The 8,519-nt window shown below is 42.8% G+C and overlaps 1 pseudogene; it reads right to left on the reverse strand.

The window, feature by feature from the left end:
* Window positions 1-6,546: 6,546 nt before the first annotated feature.
* LOC118723033 lies at window positions 6,547-7,474 on the reverse strand (annotated as a pseudogene).
* Between the last annotated feature and the right edge of the window lie 1,045 nt (window positions 7,475-8,519).

Here is an 8,519-nt window from a genome sequence, read left to right on the forward strand (position 1 = left end):
GCAGTGAGGGGTGATCCAGGTGGCAGGGGGGCAGTAAGGGGTGACCAGGCTGGCGGGGGGTAAAGGGGGGAGTGGGCAGTTAGGGTCCAGTAGTCCTGGATTGGAGAGAGTGCAGGCTGGGCTGAGGGGAACCCCCCTCCCCATGCACAAATTTTGTACACTGAACCTCTAATTCATTAATGATTAATCAGAGTAGATAGGGAGAACATCCCTGTAATTGGAGTGATCAAAGCAACTGGGAGGGCCCAGAGGTGAACATTGCTACCTGGGGTCTGCGATGATTTCTGAGAATCCTGAAGCACATAGTTTTACCTCCACCTCTTTAGCTTATTTCCAAATGTTCCTGACTTCCTGGTTGAAAAATAATTTAGTAATTAGGTCCAAGAATAGTTTTAAGGGTGTATACATATTGCAAGACACAGATGAAAGCATTGAAAAATTAAGACAACTATTACAATATCTCCACCAATCACTGTTCCCATTAGTGATACATTTGAAACACATGTTTGGCATTGCATCTTAAACTGTGGCTCCCATTGAATGGCCAGTACATCCCAGGGGGACGGGAAGCTCTGCTGTGTGGCCTCTGTCACCGTGGCCATAGCTTCCTTTTCAACATATCAGCATTCCTGGATTCCCTGCGAGTGTCCTCCCATCTTTGAAGACTACTAACTGGCTATAGGGCAGTTACTTTTTCTTCTCATGAAGATGATGAAGATTAACCTTATATGGAGTCACTGTGACACCTTGTGGTCATGGCTAAGGATTGCATCCTAGCCTCCAATTGTTCTGAGTCAGCAATTTCAACAGACTGTCAAAAAAAGTGACAGCAGCCAACACAACAACAGCCATCGGTGTGAATAAATCAAAATTATACCTGTGTTGTTCGTTTGTCAGTTCAGCAAAAAGTATATTTTTGATGTGCCTCAGAATTTTAGTAATTAGTTTATGTGTGTGTGCCATGATATGAAAAAAGATGAAAATCACTGATGTAAATAATAGCTCTGATCAGTCTTGACTTGGGGCAGACTATTGTTCACTCTTTTTCACTGAAAAGCCTTACTGTCCCCTTCTACTATCTGGGGAGTCACTCCCTGAAGAGTAAATTCTCCAGAATAGAAGTCTGAGAGGTTGGCATTCTTGATTCCATGTTAATGTGCCCCTGTCTTATGTTGGGTTTAAAGAAATCTTTGCCCTGAAAACACAGGATTGGATCATTATTAAAGTATATTAGCTTCCCACAGGAGTTTGTGACACTCCCAACTGTCTCCACCTCCCTTGGGAACTAAAGCCTTAAGACAAAGGAGCCACACCATGCTCTGGCAAGAGCACATTCATGCCTTACATCTTTACTGTTTTTCTTCTATATTCTAAGGCAGCCAAAACTGGCAGTCCAACATCCCCCAAGGGGTCCCAGATTGTGAGCGGGCACAGGCCAAGCTGAGGGACCTCACCGCTGCATGGATCCATGCACCAGGCCTCTAGTATGCATAATAAGATCTTTGTTTAATCTCTTCCTATCCTCCTCCCTTCCCTCTGATATTCATCAGTCTGTTCTATGTTTCCATGCCTGTGCATTCAGCATCTGCCCACTGGTGGTTAGTGCATGTCATAGCTATTGGTCGAATGGTTGTTTGGTTGCTTAGGCTTTTACTAGTATATACATACTAGAGGCCTAGTGCTTATAATTTGTGCACTGGATGGGGGGGGGTCCCTCAGCCCAGATTGCAAGAGGGCACAGGCCAAGCCCAAGGACCCCACCAGTCCATGATCGGGGCCAGGGAGGAATTTGGGAGGTTGGCCAGCAGGGAAGGAACCACGGGAGGGCTCCAGGATGTGTCTGGCCCATCTCACTCAGTCCTGATTAGCTGGATTCCAACAGCAAGCTAACCTATCAGTTGGAGCTTCTGCTCCCTGGTGGTCAGTGCACGTCATAATGACTGGTCGACTGTCTTCCCTCTGGTGGTCAGTGCATGTCATAGAGAGTGGTTGAGCAGCCTTAGCATATCATTAGCATATTATGCTTTGATTGGTTGAATGGATTACCAGAAACTTAGCACATTAGACTTTTATTATATAGGTTAGTAATAAAAGTTCTAGCCAGAGCAATAAGGCAAGGTAAAGATAGAAAAGGCATTCAATTAGGGAAGGAAGAAGTCAAACTGTCACTTTTTGTGGATAACTTGATGTTATATATAGAAAAACCTAAATACTCTACAAAAAACTACTGTAAGCAATAAACAAAACCAGTCAAGTTGCAGGGTACAAAATAAATGTGCAAAAATCCATTGCCTTCCTGTATACCAACAACAAAACTTCAGAAAAAGAAATGGAGAAAACAAATTCTTTTGCAATAGCAACCAAAAGAATAAAATACCTAGGAACAAACTTAACAAAGAATATGAAAGACCTATACACTGAAAATTATAAAATATTATTAAAAGAGGTTGAAAAACACACAACAAAATGGAAAAATATCCCATGTTCATATTAGTTTGGAAGAATCAGCATAGTTAAAATGGCCATTTTACCCAGAGCAATATACAGATTTAATGCAATCCCCATAAAAATCCCAAAGTCATATTTTAAAGAAATAGAATGAGAAGTCATCAAATTTCTATGGAACTAAAAAGACCCAGAATAGCCAAAGCAATCCTGGAAAAAAAAAATGCTGGAGGTATCACGCTACCTGACTTCAAAATATACTTCAGAGCTACTGTTACAGCAAAGTAACCAGAGGTGGGAGACAGACCACCAAGCACTCAGAAGATGCAGAAATTCACCTTTATTCCAAAAGCAGTGCTGCGGGCTCAGAGGAATCAGTTCGCAAAAGCTGAGCATTTTTATCTGCTGAACCCAGCCTTATATAACCCCAGATTCTGTTTCTTGCTTCCAGAACATTGTGTGGGTTTTTATAAAAGCTATTTTGAGGAAAAGTAGGTTATAACAGACCTCTGACTGACACCAGCTGCTAACACGTGGGGACTTGGTTTTTGACAAAACCTCTACAAACTCATTGTCCCAGGATGTGGGTCTGCATAGTGCAGCAAGCAGGGGCTAGGCTGATTATAGATAAGCAAACATCCTGTTATTGCAGTGGTTGGGTTAAGCTGCCCTTACAGGTGGGCTCAGGCTGCCTTCACATTCCCCCCTCTTGATCCTTAAACTGATTTTCAATAGAAGATTCAAAGCTATGGAGTAGGTATTCACTAGCTCAAATCTTCTTTACCTTTATTTCCCAAGGGATCATAATGGCAGTCCAAAGATCTGGTCTAGAATAACTTATGGAACTTCAGGGCTGACTTATTCTATCTTTATTAGTTGTCCTAAAATCTGATGGCTTCCTTAGAGGAAGGGAGAAGGAGTCTACACAGGTTTCTCTATTCCCAGCTTCAGAGCAGTTGGAGTGACGAGAAGCATGTCTCAGAGTCCTGTCTATTTCTCCTCTAGTTGCCCCATCATCCTTGCTCTGTCTAACTGCCTAACACATCCCCCCAAGGATATTAGCTCTGAATTCTTCTAGGGAAAGTAGGTGTCTTTTAACTGCTTCCATGCTGAGGAGGGGTGAAGATTTCTTTCAGAGTCAAGAGATCCCTGCTCTCTGTCAGAGGGATGATGAGGCCTGGGCATGAAAGGAGGTGGGTTTGTGACCTGGCAGAGACAAACCACATTATAAAATGTAGTATTATTGAGCAATTAGAACAGTAAGAATTATAACAAATGGTCTGGTGGAAGGAAAAGGAAAACATTTCAGTTCTAATAATTTCCTATTGAAATAGAATTTTTCTTCTTAAAATTAGTCTTCTTTTTATTAAAGAGTCAAATTAAGACCAGTTAATTTATTGCATTAAGTCTAGTTTCATTTTGGCCTGATTGTTTGCATAAACACAACAAGAATGGTAACTGACCATCTTTGCCGGAATTTCATGATTGTCTTAATGTGCCCCTCAGGGAAGAGAACCCAAGTCTTCCAGCTATCGTCAGGCCTGCCTGCAGGGCTAGGTGAGTTCTTCATCAAGATCTGTACCTGCAGCGGTTCCACCTGGGCCCATACCGTAGGCTTCAAGGCCCACCTTAGTAGCCCTCTTACTTGCCATAGCTAAGGGTGTCGAGGTTCAGCAAAGATGCAGAGGTGCCCTAGTTGTTCCCCTTCTACTCTGACCAACTAACTGTCAGCAATGGCACTCTCGTCTGCCGTGCGGTCTGTGTGTGTGGTACAGAGCTCATGTTAACATGGAAGAGGCTCTCTTGTTAATTGCATCGGACTTGGCTTCCTGCTGGTCTTGGGGATCACGGAATCTCACAGAAATCACGGTACAACAGCATTGAGAGTATGGGCGTATCTAGTTTCTGGCCTATAAGGTCAGACAGCTAAGTTTATCTTCCTCAATTTGGGTGGTAGGGCTGGCTCTCTAATAAAAAGAGAAGTTCTGTTTGTAGCCTTGCTTAGAATTTGAATTCATTTTCTCTAAGCCCACCACAGTGAATCAAGTGTTACTCCAAACTCTCTGGAATTGTTTGATTATTACAGTTCTCTGTAACAATATAAAAAGATGTTCAACTTCACTGCCAATTAGGGAAATGCAAATTAAAACTACAATGAGATACCACCTTACACCTGTTAGAGTGGCCATTATCAACAAGACTACAACTAGTACTGGAGAGGTTGTGGAAAAAAGGGAACCCTCACTCACTGCTGGTACAACCATTATGGAAAGCAGTCTGACAATTCCTCAAAAAATTAAAAATAGAGCTAACATATGATCTAACAACCCCACTCCTGGGTATATACCTCAAAAACTCGAAATCATTTATACGCAAAGATATATGCACCCCTATGTTTATTGCAGCATTATTCACAGTGGCCAAGGCTTGGAAACAGTCAAAGTACCCTGCTATAGAGGACTGGATAAAGAAAATGTGGTATATATTCACAACAGAGTGCTACATGGTCATAAGAAATGATGAAATAGCTTCATTTACAACAACATGGATGGACCTTGAGAACATTATGCCAAGTGAAATGTAAGACAGAAAAGCTAAGAACCATATGATTTTACTCATATCCTATATAATAAAGAGATAATATGAAAATTGACCATCACTCCAACACACAAGATGGCCACCCCCCTGTGAACACAAGATGGCTGCCACAAGATGGCCAGCAGGGGAGGGCAGTTGTGGGTGATCAGGCCAGCAGAGGAGGGCAGTTAGGAGGGATCAGACCTGCAGGGGAGTACAGTTAGGGGCAACCAGGTCTGAAGGGGAGGGCAGTTGGGGGTTACAAGGCTGGCAGGAGATGGCAGCTACGGGTGACCAGGCTGGCAAAGGAGGGCAGTTAGGGGTGACCAGGCTAGCAGGGGAGGACAATAGGGGGCAATCAGGCTGGCAGGAAAGCAGTTAGGCGTTGATCAGGATGTCAGGGGAGTGGTTAGAGGGTGATCAGGCTGGCAGCCAGAAGCAGTTAGGGGCAGGCAGGCAGGTGAGCGGTTGGGAGCCAGCATACAGATTAGAGAGCGTACAGGCTGAGCTGAGGGACACCATGCCTCCCCCCAGTGCATGAATTCCTCCACTGTGGAATAAACTGAAACTTATGAACACAAACAGCAGTGTGGTGGTTGCCAGAGTGAGGAGATGGAGGAGAAAGGGATCCTAATATGAGGTGACAGGAGAAGATTTGAATTTGGGTGGTAGGCACATGGTCTTATATACAGATTTTATAATTTAGTAATCCACACATATGTTCATGTTGACTAATGTCTCCCCAATAAAATTTAATTTAAAAAATAAATAAAAGTCATGATGAAAAATATAAAAGAACTATAGAACAAAATGGGAAAAATGCTACATATTTCTAGTAGGGGACACTTTTCATTTGTCCTTGCAGAGTATCTGCATATGTCATAAGGAAGAATACCTGTCACAGTCATGTGGTCGCTCTGCTGCCCTGAATCCCCCACAGCAATTAGCCAGGAGGGGAGGGTTTCCTTTTGTCCCAGGACCTCACTTCCCAATAAAGCTCAAACTGCTGTAATAACTGTCTTGTGCCCCTAGAAAGGAATAGGAAAGTCAGGAGTCAGAGGAAATTTTGCTTCCCAGGAAATGACCTTGCCAATCCTAATATGTGTCTTACCATTTGACCAGTCTCCATAATACGTGCTGCCACCAGGGGGCAGATGCTCCGACTGGTAGGTTAGCTTGCTGCTGGGGTCCAGCAGATTTGGACTGGATGAGAAGGGCTGGACACACTCTGGAGCCCTCCTGTGGTCCCTCCCTCACCCTGGTTGTGCACTGGTGGGGTCTCTCAGCCTGACCTGTGCCCTCTCACAACCCAGGACCTCTCAGGGATGTTGGAGAGTCAGTTTCAGCCTGATCCCCCCAGGGAAGGCCAATGCACGAATCTGTGCACCGGGCCTCTAGTAACATTAAGAAATTCCAATGAATTTCAAAGAAAAGATCTGACTAGAGGGACTGGCTGTAGAAGAAGGTGATTGTGATCCGAGGGTTTTGGTCCATTTCTGATACAGAATAATCAAGAAACCAAGTTTATGTGCTGGCTTTGGCTCCGGTGAGGGTCAGGTACCAGCTGCATCTCCACCAGCCTCTCTGGTGTCCACACTCCCTCCTCCTGGTCCGCATCCTGCAGAGTTTCTCCCTGATGAGGTGATCACCACAAAGCAGCACAACCATGCTAACCTCAAATTCCACTTTGAAGTTGGTGGTCTCCAGTGTAGGGCAGGTGGACAGCTGGAGACCATGTATATAGGAAGCCAGATGTTTTAACAAACATACTCACCAGCAATCTGAATATTCTGAATGTCTGTGGCATTGTGGGCTTATCCATCTGCACACCTACAAGTCTCCCAGAGATCAGCTGCTGCTCCATGCTTTGTAGGGAGGCCTCCAAACTCTCAACCATCATCTTTCCTGTTAGTGGCTGTGTGATAATGCTGTTGATTGAGTTGAAATGTCCTCTGATAAGAAGCTTGGACAGCAAGGCTCTCTTTGACATTCTGTAAGGTTTCAGGTTTATGGGGGCTTGGCATCAGTTTTCCCTTCTGAGGAGCAAACTGAATGATAAATTCACAGGTCTTTGTCAAGTCCTTGGCAAATAGACATTGCTTCATGTCATAGTGTGGGATATACTAAACGTTGATAAACACCCCGTGATAAGGCTCATACTGAACATTGTTACCCTTCACGTGCAGAGGAAATTCAAAAGAAATTTCAGTTTTGCCACTGAGGAACTTTCCTGGTTTCCCAATTCTATGATACTGTTGATAATCTGGATAGTTTTTAACCAAATTATAGAAAGCTTCACACACACCCTGCCCTTGGCACCGAGCTGAAGGTTCACCATTCCTTCCATGTCAAGGAGGGCCCTGGTGCTGGACAGATCCTTCTCAGAAAGAACCACATACTGAGGAGCACTCCCCTGGTGCAATAAGCCGTGTTTTCTCTTTAATCTTAACATCTAGGAGGTCTTCATTTTGAAAACCCCACTATAGGTTCCTTAGGTGTGTACTTCTTACTTTTAGAGTTTTTGGAAGCATTTTCCTATGCCATTTAGTAACACTTTAAAGCACAATCTGTAATAATAAAAGCAGAATGTGCTACTTAGACCAGACTTCCGTCAGGTGAATCCCGGGCTTCGAGGGAAGCCCGGGTCCTGGGTGCCTGCCAGCGGCTGGAGGGAAGCCCGAGTCCCAGGTACCAGAGGGAAGCCGATGCCAGCAGCCAGGGGAAGGAAGGCCTACTCTTGCATGAATTTCATGCATCGGGCCCCTAGTTTTTAAATAACAGTGTAGTATTCCATTATATGAATGCATCATTATGTATATTCTAATTGGTCAGTTAAATTGTTTATCAACTTGTTTGCTATTATAAATAAGATGGCAATAAAGATAATTACTAGTATTTATAAAACTTGATGTATCTCTGATTCTTTTCCTTGAGGATTAATTTTTAAAAGTGAAATTTTTGAACTAAAGGATTTCAATATTTTTAAGGCTTTTGATAACACATTACCAAATTTTCCTTAAGAATTGCACATCAATTTGCTATCTTATCATCAGTGCATAAAATTCAAGATTTCCTCATGCTGCTGTTAAAAAAAAAAGTCTTTCCTATGCTGATAGACCACAAAGGCATTTTTCACTGTTAATTAGAGTTTGCTAGATTACTAAGATGGTTTAATATCTTACCATATACTTAATACCCACTTGTATTTTTTTGGTCTTATCTCCCAGTAAGTGGTTATAATGAGTGAGAAGGAGCTATTCTGCCCAGGTGTCTATATGTCACAATGCTTAAGGGACTTCTTCAATTGCAATCTATGTAATTATGAAGAAAATTTGCTGAAACAATATATTGATTGAGTGCACATTATATATATAATCTCTAGTAGGATTTTAATATGGGTACTTAACATGGTTTTTTTTAAATAAGATTTAAAAATATTGTTTTAAATAATGAATGGTCACAAAATTTTCTGTTACAGCAGCTGAAAATACTAGCTA

The sequence above is a fragment of the Pipistrellus kuhlii genome, unplaced genomic scaffold, assembly GCF_014108245.1.
Source record: "Pipistrellus kuhlii isolate mPipKuh1 unplaced genomic scaffold, mPipKuh1.p scaffold_m20_p_2, whole genome shotgun sequence".
Taxonomy (NCBI): Eukaryota; Metazoa; Chordata; class Mammalia; order Chiroptera; family Vespertilionidae; genus Pipistrellus; species Pipistrellus kuhlii.